The sequence below is a fragment of the Bombina bombina genome, chromosome 2, assembly GCF_027579735.1.
Source record: "Bombina bombina isolate aBomBom1 chromosome 2, aBomBom1.pri, whole genome shotgun sequence".
NCBI lineage: Eukaryota > Metazoa > Chordata > Amphibia > Anura > Bombinatoridae > Bombina > Bombina bombina.
Genome location: NC_069500.1, coordinates 736,022,466 through 736,036,806, shown reverse-complemented (window position 1 = coordinate 736,036,806; position 14,341 = coordinate 736,022,466). Strand labels below are relative to the sequence as shown.

Sequence of the window (14,341 nt, the reverse complement as noted above, 5' to 3'; positions counted from 1 at the left end):
GTCTTCTGACAATCTTCAAGATATGCCGCAGCTTTCTCCTCAAGCGTCCCAAAATTTAGCATCCATACAGCCAGTGCCCTGCGCTTCCTCGATTACTCTACCTGGAGTTACCTTGCAAGACATTGCTTCCCTAATGTCATCAGCAGTATATGATGTGTTGTCTGCTTTTCCCATGCTGCAGGGAAAGCACAAGAGGAAATGTAATCAATCAGTGAATAAGGTTGCTGACACAGTAGTGGCTATTCTGAATGTTCCTTCCCAGAAACCTGAAGAGGAAGATACTTCGGTAGCATCTGAGGGTGACGTCTCAGACTCAGTGTAATTCCTTTAGCTGATACTGAAGTTGTTTCTTTCAGGTTTAAGCTCGAACACCTCAGAATGTTACTTAACGAGGTTTTAGCTACCCTGGACAACTCAGACCCTACTGTCGTCAATCCTAAGAAGTCCAGTAAACTAAACAAGTATTTTGATGTGCCTTCCATGGTGGAGGTATTTCCTGTACCAGATAGTATCCCTTTTTCTCCATCCCCTATATTTAAAAAGTTAAAAAAATTCCTATAGCAGACTCTATCAAGGAGTCTTGGCAGACCTTACCCAAGGTGGAAGAGGCAATTTCCACTCTAGCCAAGAGAACTATTCCCATAGAGGATAGTTGTTCCTTTTAAGGATCCTATGGATAATAAGTTAGAGGGGTTGCTCAAGAAAATGTATGTACACCAGGGTTTACAGTTTCAACCTGCAGTTTGTATTGCTACTATAACTAGTGTGGCAGAATACTAGTTTGATGCGTTGTCTGATTCTATTCGGACAGACACTCCCCTCGAAGAAATCCAGGATAGGATAAAGGCCCTTTAGTTGGCCAACTTCTTTATCACGGATGCTTCCCTTCAGGTTATTAAGCTAGGAGCTAAGATTTCTGGTTTTGCCGTACTGGCCCGCAGAGCTTTATGGTTAAAATCTTGGTCTGCAGACGTGTCATCCAAGTCTAAACTTGGCGTTCCCTTAAAAGGGAAAGACCTTGTTTGGGCCGGGTTTGACGGAAATAATTTCTGACATTACGGGAGGAAAGGGCCAATTCCTCACTAAGGATAAAAGAAATAAACAAAAGGGACATCAGAGTAATTTTCGTTCCTTTTGAAATTTCAAGGGAAAGCCTTCCTCTTCCTCTTCCAAGCAGGAGCAGTCCAAGCCTTCCTGGAGGCCCAATCAGTCTTGGAAAAAAATCCAAAAAGCCTGCTATTGAATCAAAGACAGCATGAAGGGCCTGCCCCCGATGTTGGACCCCGGATCTTGTGGGGAGCAGACTTTCCTTCTTTGCTCAGGCTTGGGTTTGAGATGTTCAGGATCCCTGGGTGGTGGACATCGTGTCCCAGGGATACCAGCTAGAGTTCAAGACCTTTCCTCCCAGGGGCAGGTTTCTGCTTTCAAGATTATCTATAGACCAGATAAAGAGAGGTGTTTTTACACTGTGTTCGGGACCTCTCCGAGCTGGGAGTAAAAGTTCCTGTCCCAATACAGGAACGGGGTCTGGGGTTCTACTCCAATCTGTTCGTAGTTCCCAAAAAAGAGGGAACCTTCAGACCAATTTTAGATCTCAAGAGTCTAAACAAGTTCCTCAGAGTGCCGTCCTTCAAGATGGAAACTATTCATTCCATTCTTCCTTTGGTTTAAGAGGGTCAATTTATGACAACGGTGGATTTAAAGTACCTCACAAGTTTCTGAGGTTTGCATTTCTAGACAAACACTTCCAGTTTATGGCTCTTCCATTCGGCCTTGCCACAGCTCTCAGAATTTTCTCAAAGCTTCTGGGATCCCTGTTGGCGGTGCTCCGATTGCGGGGCATTGCAATGGCGCCTTCTCTGGACGACATTCTGGTTCAGGCGCCATCCTTTTAACAAGCAAGATCCCACACGGAAATGTTATCTTTCCTGCGATCTCACGGATGGAAGGTAAATTTGGAAAAGAGTTCCTTAGTTCCAACTACAAGGGTAATTTTCTTGGGAACCATAATATATTCCTCATCAATAAAAAAAAATTCTGACAGAAGTCAGGAAATTAAAGATTTTCGATTCTTGCCTAGCGCTTCAGTCCTCTCCTCGGCCATCAGTGGCTCAGTGCATGGAGGTAATCGGTCTGATGGTAGCGGCAATGGACATCATCCCGTTCGCCTGTTTCCACCTCAGACCTCTGCATTTAAACATGCTCAGATAGTGGAACAGAGATTATGCAGATCTGTCTCCGCTATTACAGCTGGAGCAGGAGACAAGGGATTCTCTTCTTTGGTGGTTGTCTCAGGATCATCTCTCCCAGGGAACCTGCTTTTGCAAACCCTCTTGGGTGATTGTGACAACAGACGCCAGCCTTCTGGGATGGGGAGCAGTCTGGGGCTCTCTAAAGGCTCATGGAACATGAACTTGGTCGGAGTCTGTTCTACCCATAAATATTCTGCTGAGAGCAATCTTCAGTGCTCTTCTTGCCTGGCCTCAGTTAGCCTCGGCCCGGTTAATCAGGTTCCAGTCGGACAACATAACTTCAGTGGCTTACATTAGCCATCAGAGAGGAACTCAGAGTACCTTGGCCATGACAGAGGTAGCCAAGATAATTCATTGGGCGGAGACCCTCAATTGCTGTCTGTCGGTGATCCACATCCCTGGAGTGGACAACTGGGAGGCGGACTCCCTGAGCAGGCAGAACTTTCACCCGGGGGAGTGGGAACTCCATCCGGAAGTGCTTTCCAGCCTGTTTCTCAAATGGGGTCAGCTGGAATTGGATCTCATGGCATCTCGGCAGGATGCCAAGCTTCCAAGGTATGGATCGAGGTTAAGGGACCCTCAGGCTGTACTGATAGACGCCCTGGCAGTACCTTGGAATTTCAGTCTCGCATGCCTATTTCCTCAGTTTGCTCTTCTTCCTCGGGTCATTGCTCGAATCAAGCAGGAGAGGGCGTCGGTGATCCTCATTGCACCGGCATGGCCTCGCAGGATTTGGTATGCAGACCTGGTGGACATGTCATCTTTTCCACCTTCGAGACTTCCGTTGAGAAAGGACCTTGTGCTTCAAGGGCCCTTCCTTCATCCAAATCTAGTTTCTCTGAAGCTGACTGCTTGGAGATTGAACGCTTAATTTTACCCAAGCGTCGATTTTCGGAATCGGTCATTGAGACCATGATTCAGGCTCGTAAACCTGTGACTAGAAAGATTTACCATAAGATATGTCGGAAATATCTGTATTGGTGTGAAATCCAAGGGCTACTCAAATTCTGTCCTTTCTCCAAGAAGGTTTGGAGAAGGGTTTATCGGCAAGTTCCCTAACGGGTCAAATATCTGCCTTGTCTATTTTGTTACATAAACGTCTGGTGGACGTCCCAGACTGGCAATCGTTTTGTCAGGCCTTGGTCAGGATCAGGCCTGTGTTCAAGTCAGTTACTCCTCCCTGGAGTCTTAATTTAGTTCTTAAGGTTCTTCAAGGGGCTCCGTTTGAGCCTATGCATTCCTTAGATATTAAGTTGTTATCTTGGAAAGTTTTGTTTCTTGTTGCTATTTCATCTGCTCGTAGAGTGTCCAAGCTCTCTGCATTACAGTATGAGTCTCTTTACCTTTATTTTTCATTCGGATAAAGTAGTTTTGCGTACTAAGTTAGGGTTTCTCCCTAAAATAGTTTCAGATCGGAACATTAATCAGGAGATTGTTGTTCCTTCCTTGTGTCCTAATGCTTCTTCTCAAAAGGAACGGCTTCTGCACAATCTGGACGTGGTGCGTGCATTAAAATTCTATTTACAGGCGACTAAGGATTTTCGTCAGTTTTCTGCTCTGTTTGTGGTATTCTCTGGGAAACGTAAGGGGCAGAAAGCGACGGCTACTTCTCTTTCTTTGTGGCTAAAGAGTATCATTCACTTGGCCTATGAAACTGCTGGACAGCAGCCTCCTGAGAGAGTTAGGGCTCATTCTACGAGGGCTGTTTCCTCTTCCTGGGCATTCAAAAATGAAGCTTCTGTGGAACAGATTTGCAGGGCTGCAACTTGGTCTTCTCTTCACACTTTTTCAAAATTCTATAAATTTGACAATTTGCCACTTTTGCCTCGTCTGAGGCTTCTTTTGGGAGAAAGGTTCTTCAAGCAGTGGTGCCTTCCGTTTAGGTTCCCTGTCTTGTCCCTCCCTTATCATCTGTGTACTCTAGCTTGGGTATTGATTCCCAATAGTAATAAGATGATCCGTGGACTTGTGTCATTAGAAAGAAAACAAAATTTATGCTTACCTGATGATAAATTTATTTCTTGACACAATGAGTCCATGGCCCACCCTGTTCTTTTTGGACAGGTTTTTTTGATATGTTATAAACTTCAGACACCTCTGCACCTTGTTGCTTCCTTTCTCTCCTTTGCTTCGGTCGAATGACTGGGGTTGGAGGGAAGGGAGGTGATAATTAACAGCTTTGCTGTGGTGCTCTTTGCCACCTCCTGCTGGGCAATAGTGATATTCCCAATAGTAATTAGATGATCCGTGGACTCATTGTGTCAAGAAAGAGAAATATTTATCGGGTAAGCATAAATTTTGTTTTCTCTTCCGGCACCCTGATATTTCTCCTATTGTTCTTTGTTCCCTTGGCAGAATGACTGGGATATGAGGGAAGTAGGGGGAGTATTTAAGCCTTTGGCTGGGGTGTCTTTGCCGCCTCCTGGTGGCCAGGTTCAGTATTTCCAAATGTAATGATGCCGTGGACTCTTCTCATACAGAAGGAAATTATCAGGTAAGCATAATTTTTTTCTTCAGATTCTCACAGTACAGTAAAGTCAGTCCTCTTCTCATGATAATCAATCTGCATTTCCATGAGCCTTTGCCCTGGTGATATTGAATAGTAAAACTGTACAGTTTTAGGGCCAAGCTCCACCGTAACAAGCAACCATTGTCTCTGGCTACTCAGTTGAGCCATCTAAGGGTATTATGGTCTGTGATTACTGTGAATTATTTGCCATAGAGATAGGGTTGATGTTTCTTGATAACCCAGACAATTCATTTTCTATTGCTGCATAATAAATGCCTCGGTCTAAAAGTTTACAGCTTAGGTATACAAAAGGGTGCTCTTCTCCTTGGTCATTTATCTGGTTCAGTACTGCAACAAGCTCAAATGTGGATCTCTATGAAAAATAAAGTGATGGTTGTAATCAGTAGCAGTGAGGACAGGAGCACGGATGATGGCTGCTTTAAGAGTGTGGAAGGCAGTTTCATAGGCAGGACTTCACTGGACTACGCGGCACAGCGCCTTCTCTATGGCTTGGCTAGTGCACTTTGAGAAGGGAGACATTTATAATACCCAGACGTACCAAGAAAAGCCTTAACCGGTTTCTTTGTCTGGGGAGTTGGCCAGCGTGCAATAGCCTCAATTTTAGCAGGATCAGATCGAAGTCACCCCCTTCATACTCGGTCTGAGATACTGACCCTCAACCATCTAAATTTGACACTTATCTGTTTGAATAGTCAACCCTGCTGCTTGAATACGGTCTAGGAATCTTACCAAGATGCTGAATATGCTATGATCAGGATTGGCTAAAGACAGCTATGTCCTCAAGGTCACATTCAAATGCCTGGCATACCTCAAGGAGTTCGTTCACCAACCTTTGGAAGGTTGCTAGTGTTCCTCATCCCAATGGCATAACCATGAACTGATATAGCCCAAAGAGAGTGATGAAAGCCGACTTTTCTTTAGCATACTCTGCTAGAGGTATCTGCTAATATCCACAACTCAGGTCAAGTGTGTTGAGAATGTGTGCACCTGCTAGGCGGTCTAGTAAGTAAACACATGGCATAGCGTAGGGCATCTGGGGGGTATGTTTATTGAGTCTTCGGTAGTCCATACAGAAACGAGTGCTGCCATCCTTTGGACCTACTACCAAAGGGAATGCCTAGGTCGTTCCCAATGAGAACATCAGGTAATCTTTCTATGATTCCTGGTTGCCTTTTCCTGTGGCCCAATCAAGGTGGACACAAACAAGAGGATTACAGAAATGTTGGCCACCTGCAACTGGCAGTGGAATTACCATAGGGCTTTCTGTGCCACTAAGCCGGATCTGATGACTGTTAAGGTGGCACCACTGTCGCACAGGCCATTAACTCTTTTTGACCATTTAGAAAGTCATCCCGTTGGTGTGGCCACCTATTGTCCTCAGGGCTAAGATGGACAGTTGAAACATAGCAGTAGAGGCTTTTTTGACAGTTTGGGGGAGCATGGCGTTATTGATAACTAGAGTCATCCTGAGGTTATTGGATATAGTGCACTTGGAATAGTGTGCAGTGGTTAGCCTTGGTGAATGGAGAAGGTTTTTGGGGACAATCTCTCTAGCCATATGTCCAATTTTGATTACATGCAAAACTTTGGGTGGTGGTCCAGATTGTGAGAATGGAACATAGTATTTTGTCCTGCAAGGGGGTTCCGGGGTCCCAAGTTGGGCTGGGGGACAAGATGACTTCTTCCACTGGAGAGTCAGACATGGGAGGGGACTGTGCCATGGACAGCTTGGCGTCAAGAATTCAGTTAACTGTCCACAATCTTTGTAGCTTCCAGTGTTTTGGGGTCACGATCCTGGACCCATTGCTTAATGCCAATTGGAACATTTAAGTAAAATGCTCAAGTATAATTATTTGTTTTTCAGTCCTCCAGCATTGGACACTTGGATCTAGTTCTGGCATTTATGTTCCATACATCTGGCCCATTTAAGTTGTGTGTCTTGATCCCTGCCGCAACAATCCCTAAAATGTTGTCGGTAGGTCTCTGCAGTGACTGCAAGCAAGACCTGCATTTCTTCTCAGTCATTAATTACACTGGAGTCAGACATGGCTTGGTATGCAGCAGAGGCTTTACCTGTAAGTTTGCATAGCTCCTCCGCTGTGACATACACAGCACTGGATGGACTGTCTATTAGAAGCCGTTATTTCTGCAGTGAGTATGAATGGTAAACTGACTGCATATCCAGTAAGTACAAAATACAGATTTGCAGGCTCATAGCCCACAGGCTATTAGCAGTTACATATTGCTTATAGTACATCATAACCAGGGGACAATTTATTATACAGTTTTTTTAGTACAGTACCACATATTCACTAGGCTCATATACTCCTTAGTCTAGCTGATGTATTAGGAGTATTTTGGCATGACTTGGAGATCTTCAGGGTGATTTTTTTTCGCATGCAATATTTTTTTTAGAAATTTCCAAATGTATTACATTTTTACTTTCTTAAACTGTTTTATTTATTTTTAGTTAGCACTACTGTGTGAGACCCTCATTCCTAGTTCTCATGTGCCGTGACAGTTAGTGCTCTTTTATTGGCCATATTTTGTATTTCTTATGACAGTTGAGCTGCTCCCTCTTAGTGATCGCCGGCTTGTCTTACCCCTCGTACTCAAGAATTGTGCTGCTGACTCAGGCTAGCACACTTCTCTTTACATTAGTTTTTATTGTGGTCAAATCTTAGCCAGTTAATCTAACCACGCTATTCTCCCGCCTTTTCTCTTTTCTGCACTTCTGAAGTACTTCAGCAAGCTGCAGCCATTGTTACCTCAGTTACCTGCTTTCTAATATACCAATGTGGAGGGGGTATGATTTTAAAACTCCAATATTTAGTTTCACAAACTATTTTATTTATTATATTATTAAAAGAATTCCTTATTATTTTATTATTTGTGCACTAGACAGAGGATCTCTAATCTACTATTTATCGCCTCTTCTCTCCGGGTGAAGTCACTGAGTTCCACTGATTACCTATTTACCCTCTGTAAATGTATTTTTTGCAAGCGGATTCCTGTGTCACCCCCAGATCAGCTTTGCTATTCCTGTATGGATCATCTTAGGCATGCCTATCAGACTAATGCTGGTCATGCCTCTAAGGGAATCGGTCTTCCCTCTCTTTGTTCTACACAGGGGAGTGCTTCCGATTTTGAAGATTTAAAGATTTTGTGTACTTGAACGTTTCTAAGATGTTGGTGGCTATATACAGAAAGAGAAGCAATCTGCCAGGAACAAACAGCAGCTCAGTGGCTTTGTCTATGGCCAGTTTACCACCTGATAGTAGTCTCTTAAAGCCCAATTGTGCTTCTCACAGAGGAGAACATTCTTGAAGTATATCAATCTGATCCTGCCTAACCAGGTCAGTCCAGTCTCAAAATACCAGGCAATTCTCTATGCCTCCTCTAAGTAAGCGCAAAAGTATTTTGCCTAACCCTCAACCTACATTCAGTTTATCTAGCAACTCTTAATTTCAAAAGATCAGATCAGCTAAATACCTTCTAATTAATTTTAGACTCTTCAGATTTATCTTCTGAAGGTGAGATAATTTCAGATGATCAAGAGTCGGTCACTGATCAAGATTCAGAATCCTTATCTTTTATGTTCAAGCTTGAACATCTTCACACTTTGCTAAAAGAGGTTTTGTGTACTCTTGGACTCTAAACATCAGGAGGATAAGTCTGTAAAGCAGCTGGACAAGATTTTTAAAACCTGCTGCTAAGACTCCAGAAGTTTTGGGAGTAACTGAAGCTATTACGAAAACAATTACTAAAGAGTGGTCCAAGCCAGGTATTCCTTATAATCCAGCTTTGAAATTAAAAAAGAGGTTTCCTTTACTGGCTTTCTAGTATAGCTTTGGGAAACTATTCCTTAGATGGATAGGGCTATCTCCACCATAGCTAAATGCACTACTATTCCTTTAGTGGCTAGTACTTTTCAAGATCCTATGGACCAAAAATTAGTCTTTTTCACAGAGAGGTTTTTACTTTTTATACCAGCAATCGGTATTGCTGGTGTTGCTGCAGCTTCTACTCTTTGATGTTACTATCTGAGGACTTATCAGATGATTCTGTAGAGGAAGATTTTCAACATAATTTGAAACTAGATATGTAGAAAGTAGACGGCCCCTTGTGCCGTTTGATTCTTTTCAGAGCCGGATTTATTCTTGTGAAAAATCACCACACTAAGATATGGATTTGCACGGATCTTAGTATGGTGATCTTTCATAAGAATAAATCCGGCTCTGAAAAGAGCTGAACAGTATGAGCGGCCGTCCATTTCTGCATTCAGGTCCTTATGTTTTCTTTCATGATTCAGATAGAGCATGCAATTTTAAGCAACTTTCTAATTTACTCCTATTATCATATTTTCTTCATTCTCTTGGTATTTTTTATTTGAAAAAGCAGGAATGTAAGCTTACGAGCCGGCCCATCTTTGGTTCAGCACCTGAGTAGCACTTGCTGATTGGTGGGTAAATGTAGCCACCAATCAGCAAGCGCTATCCAGGGTGCTGAATAAAAAATGGGCAGGCTCCTCGGCTTACATTCCTGTTTTTTCTCTCAAATATACCAAGAAAACGAAGAAAAATTTATAATAGGAGTAAATTAGAAAGTTGATTTAAAAATGGCATGCTCTATCTTATTCATGATCAAAATTTAGGTTCAGTACCCCTTCAATGCTAAATATAGGGCTTTGCTGTTCTGACCAGAAGGGCCTTATGGTTGAAATGTGGTCAGCGGACATGGTTTCCAAAACTAGACTCATCTTTACCTTTTCAAGGAAAAATTTTGTTTGGGCCTGGACTAGATGCCATAATTTCTTCTGTAACTGGAGGAAAGGGAAACTTTCTTCCCCATCACAAGAGGTCTAACGTCACAAAAAACATCCAGTAATTTTTGTTACTTACGTCAATCAAAAAAACAAAAGTCCCCTTCCTCATCTAAAACATGAATTTTCCAGACTCTCCTGTAAGTCTAATCCCAATTGGAACAAGGCTAAACCGTCAAAAAAAGACTTCTTCCTCTTCGAAATCTGCATGATTTGGGGGGGTAGATTACACCCTTTTTTAATTTTTTTTACACTTAGTCTGTCCAGTATCCATGGGTTCTAAATATAGTTTTCCTGGGGAACAGTATAGGATTTAAATCAAGACCTCCCCAAGAGGTTTCCTTTTTGTTTTGTGTTTCAAAGGTCCCTGTAAAGGTAATGCCTTTCTTCAATCTGCATCAGACCTGGGTTGGAATAAGGCCATGGTTTTTACTTAAACCTTTTTATTGTTCCCAAGAAAAAAGGGACTTACAGGCCTATTCTAGATTTAATAAACTGTTTCTCAGGGTTCCTACTTTCAAATTGGAAACAATTCAGACTATTCTCCCTCTTGTTCAGCAGGCTCAGTATATGTCAATGATAGATTTGAAGGATGTATACTTCATATCCCTATTCACAAAGACCACTACCAATTTTCAGGACGAACACTTGGTTTCTGCCTTTTCAGGACGAACACTTGGTTTCTGCTCTTCCATTAGGTCTAGCTACAGCTAGAATTTTTACAAACATTCGCAAGCGTGGTTGGAAAATCAATGTTAAACAAGGATGAGTGTTACCCTGCGCTGGAAAAACACTAATAAACCAAGGGAAAAACTGAGATACCCCTATCTCCACAACAAGACCAAAAAATATATTTAAAAAACGTGTCCCAAAATAGAACAAGATTTTCAAAAACCTTGGCGCTGCAACAAATGCAGCTAAAACTAGTGATTGGATATACTATGATACAGGTCAAGATACACAAAGTATAAAGTCTTTGGCCCCAGTAGTAAGAATCAGCAAAATAATTAAAATGCAATGTTAAATTTATTGATACAATGTTAAACACATAAAAAAGCTGATCAGCATATGAAAACATAATAAAGATAATAACAATGTAACAAACGATAACTTGATACAATGAGAACGAATAACAGTGTAGCATAAGAAATAAAAAATAAAAAGTACAATAAAGACAAATGGACCCTGAAACTAATGTGGAATCCAAACGATGAAGTCCGGAATGAAAGTTAAGCAATCAACATCCACAGCTGATTCCTTTAAAATCAGAATGGAGCTGGAACAACAAACGGATCCAAATCAAACACAAGCAGAGAACCAAAATTATTTTGCTGATTCTTACTACTGGGGCCAAAGACTTTATACTTTGTGTATCTTGACCTGTATCATAGTATATCCAATCACTAGTTTTATCTGCATTTGTTGCAGCGCCAAGGTTTTTGAAAATCTTGTTCTATTTTGGGACAAGTTTTTTAAATATATTTTTTGGAAAATCAATGTTGCAGAGTTCTTTCTTCACAAACACTAGGAGTCCTTATCAACTTTCTTTAATGGATCTACATTAGCTCAGTGCATGGAAGTGTTATGTCAAATGATAGCAGCATCAGATTCTATTCCTTTTGCATGGTTTCACATGAGCCTTTTCAACTCTGCAGGCTACGTCAATGGTGCAAGGACTATAAACGACTGTGTAAAGAATCTTCTTGGATTTGAAAGTGAGACAGTCTGTCCTGGTGGATATATCACTAATCCCTTTCTCTATGGGCATTGTTGTACGCTTAACTTGGACAATATTCCCAGGAGAGGCAAGTTTTTCTTGTGTTGGGGTGAATTATGGGGTCCAGGAGTTTGGTCTTGTCAGAAGGCAAGGTTTCCAAGAAATATTCTAGACATTTGTGTAATCTTCAGAGCCCTTCAGAGCTGGCATTATCTGAAAGAAGAGAATTTCTGCATTTTCAGTCAGACATTGTCACTTTAGTGGCCTATATCCAGCATCAAAGGGGAACTCCGTTCCCTTGTGATGATGGAAGTTTCCTGGATTTTGACTTGGGCAGAGAAGAATCTCTGTACCGTTTCTGCAATTCATATCCCAGGATATCTCAACTTGAAGGCTTAGAGAGTGAATGTCTAATTTTAAAATGGAGGCTTTTCTGATGCTGTATTTGAAACCTTAATTCAGATTTGAAAGATTGTTACAAGAAAAACGTATCACAAGATTTGGAAGGTTTTTCTTTCCTGGTGTGAGAAATGGTTTTAGCTGGCATTTTCAAGAGGGCTTAGATAAAAGTTTATCTGTTAGATCTTTAAAAGGTCAGATTTCAAAACATTTAGTGTTATACCACAGGAAAATTGCTAAACTTCCTGATATTCAGAGCTTTGTTCAAGCTTTAGTCAGGATAAGACCAGTGAGTAAACCTATTGCTCCCCCTTGGAGCCTTAACTTGGTCTTGCTTCTTTTAACTATATCTTTTGCCAGTAGAGTTTGCACTGTTCAGTTACCTAGCAACTGAGCCCTGCCTGTCCTGGGAGATCAGTCTTCCCAAGTTGATCACTTGCAGTCTCCTTATGTAGTTTTTATTGAGAGAGACCCTCCTTGGTCATTAGCACTGCTTATTAGTTTAACAGTTTTTTGTAACCACTGTAATGCAGTCCCAACAATGTACTAGGATCTTCAAAGGGCTGCACTTCTAACATAAGAAGCCTTCTTTAAAAAAAAAAAAAAAAAAAAAAAGCTATCACATTGTGCAAATCAGATAAACCAAAGTAATTCAAATTCACAATGTATGAGTGGTATGATGGTGTCACTCTTTTGTGCTGATTGAGGCATACAGTGGCCTGTAAAAACCTAGGAACCTCTGCTACAACTGGTGTGAAGCTTATAAAATATGCTGTAATGACAGCACCGATATTTATTGAAATTTTTATTAATTCTTTATAAAAATAGAATTTACACATAAAATAAATAAAAACAAAATATATTACACAGCTGCTTTTTGTATAACACACAGGAGTGTAATGTGTATTTGGGCTGCTATTTTCTAATGCTTGAGCAACATCATTGTAACACTACTGAACTCTGAGTGTTTTGAAGCATGCCATTTTTTTTCTCTTGCAGCTGAAAGAAAATAAAATGTACCTTTTCACAACACAAATTAGTAAACTGATTTGCAGTGAACATTTCAGCCACCCTTTTAAAAATTAATAACTTGACTGCATAGAATGACCAATTGTAGCAAAATTACAAATCTAATATTGGTGTGTGGGGGAGTTTCTTTAAATTTTATATTTTTATTTAATAAAATGTTGAAGAAAGTTCAGCAAGTGCACCCTATCCATAATTATAGCACACATACACATTGTCATTGTGATCTATAGGTCAGTATGTGTTCTTAAAGGGATACTTAACCCACATTTTTTCTTTCATGATTCAGGTAGAGCATGCAATTTTAAGCAACTTTCTAATTTTCTCCTATTATCAATTTGTCTTTGTATCTTGCTATCTTTATTTGAAAGACCAGGAATCTTATAATAGGAGTAAATTAGAAAGTTGCTTAAAGGGCCAGTAACCCCACTAGATAATGTTATATAATTCTACACACAGTGCAGAATTGTATAACACTAGCCTAGCACCACATTTCTAAAGATTGCAAAGATATTTACCTGCGAACATGTATTTTTCAGAACGCCGCTCCTGGCTCTACTGAGCGGGTCTGTTTTTTTTAACCTAAGCGCATCGGGCACGCTGTCTAGTCACAGCACGCCCGATCACGCCATTAAACTGAATGTAGCTTGCTCCCGCTCGGGTATGGTAGTGGGAGCGAGCTACATTGAGTTTAATGGCGCGATCGGGAGTGCTGTGACTAGATAGCGTGTTCAATGCGCTTAGGTAAAAAACAGACCCAGTCAGTAGAGCCAGGAGCGGCGTTTTGAAAAATAGATTTTCGTAGGTAAATATCTTTGCAATACTCTGCTTTAGAAACCTTTCGCTAGGCTAATGTTATATACTTCTGCACTGTGTGCAGAACTATATAACATTATTTGGTGGCGTTTACTGGCCCTTTAAATTGCATGCTCTATCTGAATCATAGAGCATTCAATTTAAAGGGCCATTAATCTCAAAGCAGCTTGCTCCCACTACAATACCCAAGCGGGAGCAAGCTACATTCAGTTTAATGGCGTGATCGGGCGTGCTGTGACTAGACAGCGTGCCCGATGCGCTTCTGAAAAAAAACAGACCCGCTCAGTAGAGCCAGGAGCGGCGTTCTGAAAAATACATGTTCACAGGTAAATATCTTTGCAATACTCTGCTTTTGAAACGTGGCGCTAGGCTAGTGTTATATAATTCTGCACTGTGTGTAGAATTATATAACTTTATTTGGTGGGATTACTGGCCCTTTAAGCAACTTTCTAATTTACTTTCTAATTTACTCCTATTATAAGATTCCTGCTCTTTCAAATAAAGATAGCAAGAGAACGAAGACAAATTGATAATATTAGAAAATTAGAAAGTTGCTTAAAATTGCATGTTCTACCTGAATCATGAAAGAAAAAAATGGGGGTTAGTATCCCTTTAATGCTCTTTTAAATGAAACCAAAAATCTTTCTTTCATGATTCAAATAGAACATACACTTTTTAAACAACTCTTCAATTTACCTAGGTATGCTTTTCAACAAAGGATACCAAGAGAATGATGCAAATGAGATAATAGAAGTAAATTGGAAAGATGTTTAAATTAA

General features: G+C 40.9%; 1 protein-coding gene across 6 annotated transcripts in view; it reads left to right on the top strand.

The window, feature by feature from the left end:
* PWWP3A (PWWP domain containing 3A, DNA repair factor) overlaps positions 1 to 14,341 on the top strand; it is a 331,791-nt gene that overhangs the window by 168,942 nt on the left and 148,508 nt on the right. The gene's annotated exons all lie outside the window — the stretch shown is intronic.